Source organism: Lissotriton vulgaris, chromosome 8 (assembly GCF_964263255.1).
Source record: "Lissotriton vulgaris chromosome 8, aLisVul1.2, whole genome shotgun sequence".
NCBI classification, from domain to species: Eukaryota; Metazoa; Chordata; class Amphibia; order Caudata; family Salamandridae; genus Lissotriton; species Lissotriton vulgaris.
The window spans coordinates 854,554,032-854,569,094 of NC_141696.1; the positions used below are offsets into that span (position 1 = coordinate 854,554,032).

A 15,063-nucleotide genomic window follows, 5' to 3' on the forward strand; every position below is an offset into this window, starting at 1 on the left:
ATGATGTATGAAATTTGCCTGGGCAGGTGGTAAGTAATGCCTTGGTCTGTAACGTGAGCCATCTACCGCAAAGCCTACTCTAGTCCACCCCTTGTCCCCCCCTGCCTCTGTATTGCTAACATTTGGGTAGAAATGTGAGAGGGGGACTAATTCGATATTGGACTTGTCAGGCCTTACAAGCCAGTTGCAGATGTAGTTAGCAACGTGGGGACTTTTAAAACTTATAATAATACAATCCCCTGCCCTATTCTTTGGAGTAAGACCAATCCAAGGGATCCTCCTAACCATCAGGACCTCGCCTTTCAGGTTAGGAGGCAGCGGTCTATTAATACTAAGCCAGCTTATCACCTTATTGCGTAAAGAGTCTTGAGGCTCCCTCATATCACCAGTTAACTCAGGTACTCCCACCATGATTGCCGTGTATGGGACTGCTTCTGGGGGCAGGTTAACCACCCTGCGCCTGTCAAAAGGGGGATTGGTACCATCAATAGGACCATTGGTAGAGTTCACTACTCCCCCTGTTTGTGGTGCAGGAAGTTGCTTAGATCTCCTTGGGGCCGGGACAGGGGGCCTAGGTGCTGAAGGTGGCAAAGGGTGCGTCTGGGGAACAGGCGCACCGTCCGTGCTCAACAGTACCGTATTGGAGCCCTGGGACGGTGCAGAGAACAACGGTCTATTCCCCGATGGTGCCCGGGGGGCTGGAGGGGCATTTATCGCATTTATAGCTGACCCAGGACTTTTCCTTAGGTGACTATTTTCCAAGGCCTTCAGTCTAGTCTCTATGGCATCCAATTTAGCTGAGATGGGGATTAGTAAATTCTTCATGATATCTGTAAGTGAATTAATTATTGTGTCAGTGCTATTAGAAGTTGCCCCACCAAAAATAAAAGGGCCCGAGTGCAAGGGTAGGGCGGCGGGAGTTGGAGAGCCCATGTGATTCGACCTGGACCCTGACAAATTAAGATCAGGGGAGGCGGAAACGTCTGTACTGTCAACCTGATTTAGCTCTGTTGTGTCGACTTTAGCCCTCTTTGCCTTCTTTGCTTTCCTGGACCTTTTCCTTTTTGGAGGCTGTTCCATGCCACTGCCTGCCGGGTCTGGAAGCAGATCGACCTGGCTTGCATCTTGCAAGTCTATTCCCCTAATTTCCGGAATGGCAGGATGGTCAGAGATCCCAGATAACCGGGAGGAGTTCCTATCCCTGTGCGTCAAGGGAGTTCTTAACTGCTGAAGGACCGACTCAATCGTCTTATCAATACTGTCCATTAGTGACATATGGGTGGCATCCAGTGGGATCGGTGTGCTAGCATCTGTAGAAAAAGTATCCCCCTGTTCCAAGAACACACTTTCCGGACCCATCTCAAGGTGCGCCTCTGTGATTGACGAGCATTTGCTAGCTTGATTACTCGCCTTTGGGAAGAATTTTTCCAGAGTACTTAGACCTTGTTGGGCGGACTTACTTCACGAAGTTCTGGTCGCCATTATGGAGTGTGTAGGGAGGCGCAACGGGGCAGGGAGCGTCAGAGGGGTGGCCCGGTCCGGTCTCTGCCGGCCTCTAACGGCCTAGAACGGCCCGCTCTTTGCCCGGTCTTCGCCCCTGGCTTCGGCCCGCGCGCGTCCCGCGTGCGCGTGAATGGGCGGGGCTAAATAGGGAGGAAGGGCGGGAAAAGTCGCAGGTGCGCTGGTGACCTGAGCGCTACTCCTGCTGGGACTCGCAGTCCCGCCCTTGCAGTCCACGGAGCCCCTTTCAGTCCAGGGGGTCCAGAAACACCACACAATGCTTTCTCCCAGCTTCCAGGAAACTCCTCGCAGCACAAAGCAGTCACCAGCTACGAGCGGCACCCGCAGAGCGGGGGCCGCGAGCAGACTTTAAACAGCAGGAGGAGGGAGGAGGGGGGAGGGCGGGAAGAGTCGCAGGTGCGCTGGTGACCTGAGCGCTACTCCTGCTGGGACTCGCAGTCCCGCCCTCGCAGTCCACGGAGCCCCTTTCAGTCCAGGGGGTCCAAAAACGCCACACAACGCTTTCTCCCAGCTTCCAGGAAACTCCTCGCAGCACAAAGCAGTCACCAGCTACGAGCGGCACACCCCGAGTGGAAACAATCATTTTTACCCACCCACTATCCAACACTTCCCCTACTGTTGCACACACTGGAGTGGGAATAGTAAATTTTACATATCGCTATCCAACATCTCCCCTACTGTTGCACTCGCTGGAGTGGGAATAATAATTTTTACTCACCTGCTATCCAACACTTTCCATACTGTTGAACTTGATGGAGTGGGAATAGTAATTTGTATCCACCCGCTATCAACACTTTCACCACTGTTGCACTCACTGGAGTGGGAATAGTAATTTTTACCCACCCGCTATCCAACACTTTCCCTACTGTTGCACTCACTGAGTGGGAATAGTCAAATATTCCCCTCCGCTATCCAACACTTTCCCTACTATTAAACTTGGTTGAGTGGAAATATGAAATTAATCTCACCCGCTATCCAACACTTTCCCTACTGTTTTACTCACTGGAGTGGGAATAGTAAATTATTCCCCTCCACTATCCAACACTTTCCTTACTGTTACACTTGGTGGAGTGGGAATACTAAATTATTCTCACCCGCTATCCAACAATTTCCCTACTGTTGCACTTGGTGGAGTGGGAATAGTAAATTATTCTCACCCGTTATCCAACACTTTCCCTGGTGTTGCACTCACTGGAGTGGGAATAGTAAATTATTCCCCTCCGCTATCCAACACTTTCCCTACTGTTGCACTCGCTGGAGTGGGAATAGTAATTAGTACCCACTTGCTATCCAACATTTTACCTACTGTTGCAATCGCTGGAGTGGGAATAGTAATGTTTACCCACCCACTATCCAACACTTTCACTACTGTTGCACTTACTGGAGTGGGAATAGTAATTTTTACCCACCTGCTATCCAACACTTTCCCTACTGTTGCACTCACTGGAGTGGGAATAATAAACTATTCCCACCCGCTATCCAACACTTTCCCTACTGTTGCACTCGCTGGAGTGGGAATAGTAATTTTTTATCCACATGCTATCCAACAATTTCCCTACTTTTGCATTTTGATGGTGTGGGAATAGTAAATTTTTCCCATCCACTATCCAACATTTTCCCTACTGTTGCACTCACTGGAGTGGGAATAGTAATTTTATCCCCTACACTATCCAACATTTGCCTACTTTCATAGGTAATGTACATGTTTTTTTTTAAATATTAATTTTAATTTATCATATATATATAGAGAGGTTTGGGGTTACTTAGTCAATCAGAGTATGCCTGTCCTTAAAGTAGACAAACCAGTATTACCTATTTTGTACTTAATACCTAAAATTCATAAAAACAGCGAGACACCCCCAGAACGGCTAATTATTTCCACCCTAGGAAATCTATTTGATTTAACATTTAGATAGTTGGATTCATTTTTGCAGCCATTTGTTAAAGAACTACCAGTCTATATACATGGTTCAAGAGATTTTTTGAATAAAATCTCTAATATAAAATGGGAGGAGTCCTATTTGCTGATCACCTTAGACGTTGTCAGTCTATATACGAGTATTGACCATACAGACGGAATGAGAGCAATGAGAAATTTTCTCAATAGAAGGCCCATCAATTTTTACCAACATACTAACATGCTAATGGAGATGTGCAGGCTATGCCTGACTAACAATCTTTTTATCTTTGGAGGAGACACATATAAACAGCTGAAAGAGACGACGATGGGCACCTGCTTCGCCCCCAGCTATGCTAATTTGCATATGGGCTGGTGGGAGGAGCAGGTGCTCAAAGTCGAACAATGCAGAGATTGGACAAACCATGTGATAACATGGATTAGGTTTATAGATGACCTATTTAATATATGGAAAGGGTCGAGAGAGTCAGCACAAGAGTTCATAAACAAACTAAATAACATATCTCGATCTGGAAGTCTATATATCGGATGGGGAGTTCCATACAAGAGCCAACAGAAAACCAACCGCTGGAAATACGGTGCTCCATGCGGCAAGTTTTCCCCCTCCTAGATTAAAGATGAGTATCCCCTATGCAGAGAATATGAGAATGAAAAGAAACTGCAGTGAGGCAGCTACTTTAAACAAAGCGATGGATGACATGACAGACAGATTTCTGCAAAGGCGCTACAAAACTGAAATTCTCAATCAAGCAAAGGAGAAAGTCAAGGGAATTTCAAGAGATGACCTATTGAAACCTGGGGATGACAAAGTGGCGTCAAAACTGAAAGACTCTAAATGCCAAATAAGAATGATTACAGGCTACAATGCTTATCACAAGCAAGTAAGAGATAGTTTGTGTAGACACTGGTATCTCGTAAAACAAGACTCAGTCCTACAAGAACAATTACCAAAACGCCCTATGATAACATACAACAGGGCAAAATCTATGAGGGACAATCTATTTGAAACAGACCCAGAAATAAAAAAGAAAAGTGGATGGTTTAAAGTGAGCCCGGGATTTTATAAGTGTTACAAGTGCAAAGCTTGTCAGCATGGGAAGAATGAAAAATCAGTAATTTCCCCCTTATTGAATAGCCTGTGGAACATAAGACTGCCATTAAACTGTAAAAGCGATTTTGTAGTTTATGTCCTAAAATGTTCGTGCCCTAAAATGTACATAGGGAGTACAATTCATATGATACATGTTCGTATCCTTCAGCATTTGCGAGCAGTAAAAAACAATGACAAAAACTATGTAGTGGTGAGACATATTAATGAGATACATAAAGGCAATTGTAATGAGTTGGAATATTTTGCAATAGACCAGGTCCCAAAAAACAAGAGAGGGGGTGACCGAGAAAAAAAGTTGAGAAAGTTAGAATCTAAATACATACTCCTCTTTAACACAAACAGCCCTCATGGTTTGAATATAGAAGAGGATCTGCATGTACATTTACTGTAGAAACAATACCATTTTAACATGAAATTTTAACTGTTTTTATTAACTATACCAGAGAAAGTCCAGCTAAAAAGATATATTGGAACCCATTTTATACATGTATATATTAAGAAAATAAGTAAAGAAAGGTGTGAAATGTATAATTTGCTGAGCACTAGCACTTTATGGAAATAATAGTACTGTATGAAATAAGCACTTTATATGCCTAAAGCACTTTCTCTAAAATTTGCCTATTTGCACAGATAAACTGATTACGTTTTAAGTGGGTATATATATGTTAGTCAAAATAACGTTATTTCGAATCCACAAAGGAGTCATAAAAGTGTACACTGATATAAAATACATACTTTGTCATAAAAATCCACAAGACATATTTACAATACATTAAAATTAACCCCAATCATATATGAGCAGGACATAAAATGCTAAATTAATTTCATCAACAGGCCAACAGGAAAAACATTTGTGGGAATTTCCACTCATAGCTTATTTCAATATCTCTCTCTAATAGCAAAGGGCGATCTAATAAAACTAAGAACAGCATTACAAATATTCAAGGTTGACAATGACAATAAATGTTCATAGCCCTCTTTGTAATAGCATGATCCAAAGGATAATAAGACAGGTCTAATTAATGTATTTCTTGGGACCTTGTGCAAAGCACAGAAAAGGATAAGGTGCAATGTACTTTGCGAAACCTTATCATTACAGGGGCAAGGAGGTAGTCTCCCACACCACCCCCCTTGCTTTGGAAAGGCAAAAAGTAAGTGTAGAGTACTGAGGCGAAACCTTGTCAAATAAAAACGCCATTGCGTATTGATAATATATGATAAATAAAAAGGCCTCTGCAATTTGCCCCTAACATACAGTGCGTGCTCACTATTCCTTAAGGTACCCACATTAGAACGGTAGGTATTTTTAATAATTAGCTTAGCATCCTTGTTAATCATATCAGGCTTTTCAAACATGTTACCTAATCCAATCTTGTAAAAGGTATCCCTAACATATAGGAGCCATGGGATCTCCCTATAGTAGTCAAGTTTAAGGCAGTCTTGTAAAATATCCTTTGTCAGTTTCAGTTCTTCGGATTGACATACGTTTTTCCTGTTGGCCTGTTGATGAAATTAATTTAGCATTTTATGTCCTGCTCATATATGATTGGGGTTATTTTTAATGTATTGTAAATATGTCTTGTGGATTTTTATGACAATGTATGTATTTTATATCAGTGTACACTTTTATGACTCCTTTGTGGATTCGAAATAAAGTTATTTTGACTGACTGATATATATGTTAATATAGGCTTGTTTAATTATTCTATTATGTAACACAGCTAATATACATTATGAATTTCTGTATACCTAATAATGGGCTCATTATAAATATCTTTTTGACAGATTGGCAAGTGAAGCATGAATAGAATATTTCATGAAACAGTGACAGGGCACTTTCCCAGTATCTTCTTGCTGGTGAATAATCCTAGACTCATACCACTTATATGGCAAAACAACATCTGAGTAATGCAATTAGAATCTTTTTTAAAAAAAATGGATTTTAAAGATGGACTTTTAATCTGGAAAATGTATTTATTGTTGTAAATATGCCCAGAATTTCTATGAGTTTAAATAGAAAATGTATCAGTAATTTTAATTGGATGTTTTGAAATTGCAACAAAGTGAGGAAAACAAATGAGTCTGTTGTCCATGACCATGAAATTAATGACCATCGATATTCTGTCCGTCGATATTCTGTCAGTGATCCACCGCTACCCATACCTGAAGAAATAAAAGGAGCTGGATCAGAGAGCTGCCACTCCCATTCCTGAGTATACTGATAATGGTTGTATGTCTTAATACCTGTAACAACAATATCTTCTGACATAAATATTGTGTTCTGCATACGGTTTAACTGTATTGTCCAAATAATTAAGGAATTTCTATTAATTATCCTGTTGTGTGATATTTTTTAAATTCAGGAAATGATACTTATACCAGGCAATATTTAGTCCACAATATTCTGGTGTCAAACCTTCGCAGCTTGACTTTACACTTTTTGTTTTGAATATTAACACCCACAAGGATGGCCAAGAAAACAGTTATTCTACTGTGCATTTCCGCATGACTAAAGTAGTAACCCACTGAGCTATTGTATTGTATTGTATTGTATTGTATTGTATTTCAGATTTTTTTGTTTTTTGTAATATCTTTTATTGGTATATTTTTCCACTTTACAACACATGACATTTAACATATAAGCTTCGTTGCGTAGGTTCTTGCAAGGACACCAGCCTATGTGATGTGGATTTGTCTGCTTAGTATTTGGGTAGTTTATGTGTCTGAGCTTCCTTGCCTCACAGGTTTGTCACATTTAAGCATAAAACATATAACATATAGCATAACATATAGGTTTGGCGTTTGTTCTAAAGCTAAAGGGGGGCGTATATGTTAGCTACCAGTATGCATTTGTCACCCCTCCTCAGGTGTGTTATTAGCAGCCTGCCTTCCTCGTCATGCTGTTGGTTTTCAATGGTTATTTTTGATTTTCTGTTTATTAGTGTGATGACCCCTCGCTTCTTCCCTACTGCTAGTAAGCAGGCTACCTCTCCTATCCATCTTGCCGTTAGTTTGGCCGAGTCTTCCCTGGAGAGTTTGGTTTCGTGTAGAAGTATAATATCCCCTTTAGTCTTTGCTAGGTAGTCTAGAACCTTTTTCCTCTTGACGGGGTGGTTTAAGCCCTTTATGTTGAGAGAGACTATCTTCAGGTCTGTTAGCAGCGCAGGGTTGTTAATATGGGATGTAGGTGCATTGTTATTGTGTGTCATGGCTTACCGTGTTCGGGTCTCGCTCATGACAATACTGGCAGGAGACTTCAATTTGGTGCTGGACTACACCCTGTACAGACAGTCACGCTCTGCCCCTGGCCTCTCACAACACTCTAAGGAACATATGCAATAGATTCGACCTGAAACACCCATGGCGACTACAACACCCGACACCAGAGACTACACTTTCTACTCGACCCCGCATAACTCCTACAGTACAATAGACTACATTCTCATCTCTGGCTCACACACACACTTAATAGAACACACGGACATAGCAGCAAGAACAATTTCTGACCACTCATGCATTAACTAACAACTAGCAGGGCGCCACAAAGAAAACCCGACCCGCAGATGGCGATTAAATAATGTAGTCATGCTAAGAAAAGACGACAAAAACAAAATAGAGCAGGCCATCAAAGACTACATCAGGGACAACGATACACCAGACATAGACCCCAAATCCCTGTGGGATGCACTCAAGGCGACAGTTAGAGGGACACTGATAGATATCAAGGTCAGACGAGACAAGGAATCAAAAGCACACCTAGACCAGCTAGAAGGAGACATCAAGCGCATAGAAACAAAACACATCAGCGACACTAGGAACCACAACCACCTAAATGAGCTCACAGGAAAAAAGTATGAATACAACAAAATCCTGAGTGAGCGAGCCGGACTATGGATTAAAAAATACAAACAAATCAATCTATGCGAGGCAAACAAGGCAGGGAAGATCCTAGCGTCATACCTTAAGCACAAACAGAGACAACACACCATCTCAGCCATCACAGACTCAAACAATAGCACACACACCCACCACAGGAACATACTACACACATTCAGAGACTTCTACCAAGACCTTTACAAAAGAGACGATACTCTGGACCAAGAGGGGTGCAATGCATATTTAGACAGACTAAACCTATCCAAAATATCCATTGATGAGGCCCTGACACTAGGACAAGAAATAACATCTAAGGAAATAGAAATGGCGATCAAGTCCCTTAAGGACAACAAAGCTCCAGGACCAGATGGATACACAGCGCCCTTTTATAAGACCTTCCAAACACACCTACTCCCAACCATGAAAAAAGTCTTTAACCACTGTGTGAGGGAGGAGGTGGTAACGCAATCGAAGATGGAAGCAAACATAATAGTCATACCCAGGGAAGGCAAGGACGTGAAGCGGCCCCAAAACTATAGACCCATCTCACTTATCAACACAGATTGCACGATATATGCTAAAATCCTAGCCATAAGACTGAACAACGTGCTCACTCAACTGATTAACAACACACAAGTAGGCTTTCTGAAAACACGCATGACCCATGATAACACAAGACTCCTCTGCCATGGTCTTGAACTATGATCCAAATCAACTAAACCGGCGGTAGCAATCACTCTTGACGCAGAGAAAGCCTTTGACAGAGTGTCTTGGCAATTCCTAGAACAAACCATGCGAGCACACAATCTGGGAGAAAGCTACATGAGGAAAGTAATGGCACTATATTAAGCCCCAAAGGCACAGATAGCTATAAATGGATCAATCTCAAACCAATTCAATCTTCAATGGAGGACAAGACAAGGCTGCCCCCTATCCCCAGTATTTCAGATTTATAAAGCACGCTGTAATGCTACGGGCATCCTGGCGCTGCGGTACAAACACTCCTTCACCACACTTCCGGGCTCACTGGTTGCTAGTCTCGGCCTGTACTCTAGGGAAAAGCTAAGTTTTAACTTTGACCTTGAACTTCATCAGATCCTGCATCTGTCTTAGCTCAAGTGTCAAACTATTCCAGAGGCGTCCTGCCGTATAGCTAAAGGCTAAAGGCTCTTCTGCCAGATTTAACTTTCTTAATCTTGGGTATATTCACCAGGTTAGTCGAGGAAGATCGCAGGCTCCGTGTGGGATTATACCAGTTGAGCTTAGACTGCAATGGTATTGGTTCCATCCCATGCTGTGCCTTGAAGACGATGCACAGTGACTTAAATTGAATCCTGTGGAGTATCGCAAGCCAGTGCAGCTCCGACAATGCCAAGGATGTGGAAGACCGTCGTGGTCTAGATAGGGCCAGTTTAGCCACCAATGTCTGTACTCTCTGGAGTTTCCCAATCAGGTACTTAGGGGTTTCCAGCAGTAGTGCATTTCCATAGTCAAGTCGACTCAGAATAATGCTCCTTACTACGTGTGCTCGCACCTGATATGGGAGTAGCGGCAGAATCTCACGGAGAACCCTGATAAGAGAAAAACAGCTTCCCACAATTTTATTGACTTGGGTTTCAAGGTTCAGTTTATCATTAAAACTGACCCCAAGATTGCGTACCGTCATGACGGGTAGCAAAGGTGTCTCCGTGGGAATGGGCCAAAAACCCAAAGGGAGAGAACAGGGGACTTTACCTGCTGCACAGCAGAGTTTCTCAGTTTTATCACAATTAAATTGTAAGGAGTGCACCGTTTCTAGCATACAGGCATGACATTTTTCCAGCTATCTACATAAAATACAAATCCAAGCTCTGCATGTTATGCGATTTGCTTTGCAGCGGGCATATTAACTCTATCTACTACTTTATGAGTAAGAAGAAATCATTATACAAAACATGGATCATGCAAGCAAGTGCATTGCTAACCAGAGGTATCTCATTATCAGTATTGTATTGCATTGTAATCGAATTTATATAGCACTTACTACGCCTGACGAGGCATCTGAGTGCTTTTTCAGCGAGTAGCATGCTACTCCGGAACCCATGAAGGATTAGTGTAGTATTATCCCTGAATATAGCTGGGCACAGAAACATCTCTTCAGCAATAACCCGTATGGGGCCGTATTACACATGACAGTGCCGGCGTTAGTTGTCGCTGTGCGCTGGAGTATGCGCCCGGTGGCATTATGGAGGGTCGGTTTGTAATGCGCCGCAATATTTGCGCAGATTTTGCGCTCTGTGGGGCAGATTTATGTTAACTGGCGCATCCCCAGGGATGCGCCAGTTAACATGCGCCACAGTGCGCCACAGCTCCGCCAGCCATGGTGCGCCGCATTTATAATGCGGCGCACCATGGTGCAAAAACGGCACAGATGCGTGACGCATCTGTGCCGGAAATGTGGCGCATTGCTGGAGTGGCGTCGCAAGCGCGACGCAGCTCCAGCAAGGCTCGGGGTTGCCCCATTTTAACAATGCTGCGTCAAGACCTACGCCTGCTTCAAGCAGGCGCAGGCTTTTGACGCAGCATTGGCTTAAAAGTGACTGAGTGAAATCTCATAGATTTCACTCAGCCACTTTTGCGAGGCGCACCTGCCCCGGAACGCCCACCCTGCGCCGGAACGCCCACAAGCGGCGCAGGGCTTTACAACGTGACGCATCTGCCTAGATGCGTCAAGTTGTAAATCGTTTGTAGGGATGCGCCACGTTTACGCCGCCTTGCGTGATGCAACAGCGGCGTAAACGTGGCGCAGGGGGCTTATAAATCTGCCCCTGTGTTTGCGTTTGCGTCTGTGCACTGGTGTAAATGAGTTTTTTGGCTGCAACATTCCAGTGCGTGTGGGAGCAGAAACTGTTTCCTATCATAGATATTCAAAAGGCCACAGCGCAGATGACACAGCGCACATTTGTATGCGCCGGGCGCCAACCATTCCATAGTACAGCCCAAGATATATTTTAAAAGGCAGCCTCTTTGTGACGAATTAACCCGGTACAGATTTAAGCCTTGTTTGTCCTTGTTGTCGATTACTTTGCGGCAGAGTTTTTTTAAACATGATCGTAGAAGTTGACTGTCAGGCTCACTTTCCATGAATTGGCCTTTCGTGGCCCCATGCCTTGACCCCCAAAGTATAGTCTTTCGGATTTGTATTCCCCCATTTCATTGTACCTGTTAGTAATGCTTACCATGGATAACGAGTTTGACAACGTTTTAGCCAGGAATGATTCCTGGACTAAATTAGCGCACTTTGGGGCATATTAACAAGTCAGTGATATAAAAATATCGCTGCTTTTGCGGCCGTTTTCGGACGAAAAGCAGCGATAATTTGATCACCTTATCAGCAATCGCGTGTTTTGCTGATTTTGGTCCCGTTTCCAGCACGCCTAACTTTGCATCGCTATTAGGATGCAAAGTAGGCGTGTCTGTGGAATATTCATCGCCATGGCGCTAAACGCTAGGCTTGCGAAATATTCCAGCGATAGTAAATAATGCCCCGGTTACTTACCGGTAATCTTCATTACTCCGAGTATAGTCTTCCTCGCCACATGATTTACATAGTGAGCTTTAGCTCCACAACAGAACCCTCCAAAGCAAAAGAAAAACACCTCCCACCCCCTCCCAACATGGCCGACCAGTCCCACCTGACCTCTATAAGAGGCGGACCGGCCCAACCAACAGCCTGATCTACCAAGCAAACAATGAAGCCGATAGCCAGACAGGGAGGGGGGGAGGGAACTCATGTGGCGAGGAAGACTATACTCGGAGTAATGAAGATTACCGGTAAGTAACCGGGGCATTACCTCCTCGTTAGTCTTTCTCGCCACATGATTAACATAGTGAGCAAATACCCAAGCCAACAAGGCTTCATTGACCACCATAAAAACAACATCACACGGTGATGCAGAGAAACCAACCCAAGGTTGAAGTAGAATCAATGACAAGAAAACAGGGATCACAGGAAACCTGAAATCAAGATATAAAGTAAAAGTAGGCCAGCCAGGAGCCGCAGCCCCTGCCTTCCGAACGGCCCCAGCGAAGACCCCCGGGACCGCAAGAGTCCCATGAACAAGGCGGGGGACGACACCGCCGACGTCCGACAAATCTCCAAGAGGAGACACCCTGAAGGGGGCCCAGGACACCGGGCCACACCCCGTGGACCGACCCTGGACCCCCGCCGGATCCACCGAACCCAGCAAAGCGTAGGAAGGGATGATAGCCTGTGGAAGCCCGCGAACCAAGGTGGAAAGAGGGCTAGTGGCCCGAACGAACCGGGCCAACAGACACACACAGGCCATCCCACCGGGAAAGGAAAGACGTGCGGCCAAGAGAAGCCAAAACAGCACGCCGTCAACCAGCACGGACAAGAGAGGAACCTCGTCGGCAGGGAAAAGGCGGTGAAGACACCACCCGAGCCCGGGACCCCAGGGAAGGAACCCCGGGAAGGACAAGGGGGACATGCCGGAGGAACACCCATGTCCGGCAAAAACCCGCAAGAATGGAGGGGAGCGGAGGTACGACCCCCGCACGCCCATCCGCCCAGCAGACACCACTGCCACCAGGGAAAGACCACCTAAAAGGTGAGGAACCGTAAAGCCACCGAGGGCAGGGGCCCAAAAAGGGCGGACCCCGAAGAGCTCGTAGAACGAGAGAGAGAACACATATGGAACGCTTCACGAAATAGCGTGACCCCCTAGCGCAGGGGCCATGCCAATCATCCCTGTAACGTTCCAATTTTAGTATATGTGCAGCCGAAGCGAGCACCCAAGGGGGAGACCGGCCGAGCGACCGTGGGCGACGGAGAAACAACACCGGAGCCAAGCGAGCCACCAGGGAAACCAGCCCGTCGAACACCGGACTGTGGAAGGCCCGCAAGGCCGCCCAACGGGCCCCCCGGGAAGAAGGAGCCACGCCCAAGGAAAACCCCACAGCCGGGAAATCCCAGACCCGCAAGGGGTCCACGGAGGCGCTGGCATCACAACGCGCCAGAATCAGGCCTGCAGACGGAGACAGGCCAGCCGAAGGAGCCGGCCAACACCGACACCGGACCAACCACGGAACGGGAAGAACCGGGAACCGCCCGTAGGCCTGAACCGCCAGCACGCAACAGGAGAGGGTACCAGGGGCGGCGGACCCCGCCGGGAACCCAAACAGGAACGCTACCCGAACGCGCGTGCCAACCATGCGCCGGGGCCATGTCAAACTGCACCGTAACGTCCCAACAGTAGGCCACACGCAGCCGCAGCGAGCACCCAGGAGCACCCCGGCCCGGCTATTTATGGAACGCTGTACGATAATTCGTGTCATCCTTGCGCAGGGGCCACGCAAATCATCTCAGTACCGTTCCAATATTAGTGTATGTGCTGCCAAAGCGAGCACCCAAGCGAATCCAGCAGAGGACCCGCGATAACAGAGGGCACGGGGGAAACGCGTACAGTAGACCGAAAAGGTCAAGCGAAAGACAGGGGAGCCACAAGGACCCAGGCGGAGAGACCAGAACCCGGGCAGGAGGGCCGAGACCCCCTCCGTGAACAGAGCCACCGGAGGCAGACCGAGTCGATGCCCCAGGCGCCGAACCACCACCGGGGTCAGGTCGAGACCAGGCAACGGAGGCCAGGGCCGACACAGCCGAACCGCCTCCACCAAGTCGGACCTCGGGGGAAAGACAGCCCGAAGGGACAGGACATGCGCCAGGTCGACCGACCCTCGAAGCACTGGTGCAAAAGACGGCAGGCCCAAACGCCCCGGCCAAACCCCCCCGAAAGAACCAGAGGGAAGAACCGGGACCAGGCACACGACCCCCGAAGGAGGACGAGTCCGAGATGGGGGCCGAAGGGCCCACCGCACATAGTGCAGGGAGATTGACGAGACGCCTCACCCCCGAAAACGACAAGGCCGAGAAGAACCATACGGCCATACAGGGAACACCCAGACCCCCACCCGGCGAAGAAGCTCCACCAGGCGGGCCAGGAGCACAGTCCCCACCCACGGGCCCAGAAAAAAGACCACAGGCGAGACAAGGGAAGGAGAAGGCACCCCAACCTTCCGAGAAGGCGGAACCCGCGGAAAACCGCAAGACTGGACACCGGCCAGTAAGCCCAAAGAGCCCAAGAACCCTGACAGCAACGTCCCAAGAAGGGACGCAACGGAGGCGACAGCCCCCCCCCCCCCCGGGATTCCCAGGGAGGGAGATGGCCGAAAGCCAGGATCAAGGGGTGGAAAAACAAAACGGGAGCGGCCGCACCAGCCCGAGACCGGGAAAAGCCAACCTTAGTAAATGTGCTGCCGAAGCGAGCACCCAAGCGAATCCAGCAGAGGACCCGCGATAACAGAGGGCACGGGGGAAACGCGTACAGTAGACCGAAAAGGTCAAGCGAAAGACAGGGGAGCCACAAGGACCCGGGCGGAGAGACTAGAACCCGGGCAGGAGGGCCGAGAACCCCTCCATGAACAGAGCCACCGGAGGCAGACCGAGTCGATGCCCCAGGCGCCGAACCACCACCGGGGTCAGGTCGAGACCAGGCAACGGAGGCCAGGGCCGACACAGCCGAACCGCCTCCACCAAGTCGGACCTCGGGGGAAAGACAGCCCGAAGGGACAGGACATG

At 47.1% G+C, this 15,063-nt stretch overlaps 2 non-coding genes across 2 annotated transcripts; both read right to left on the reverse strand.

Moving 5' to 3' along the window:
* Nucleotides 1–13,113: 13,113 nt before the first annotated feature.
* LOC147698105 (U6 spliceosomal RNA) lies at nt 13,114–13,220 on the reverse strand. Its single transcript, XR_015299488.1, has one exon. It is a non-coding gene; the product is annotated as a U6 spliceosomal RNA (small nuclear RNA).
* Nucleotides 13,221–13,728: 508 nt separating this feature from the next.
* Nucleotides 13,729–13,835, reverse strand: LOC147698106 (U6 spliceosomal RNA). The gene has a single exon (XR_015299492.1). It is a non-coding gene; the product is annotated as a U6 spliceosomal RNA (small nuclear RNA).
* Nucleotides 13,836–15,063: the final 1,228 nt, after the last annotated feature.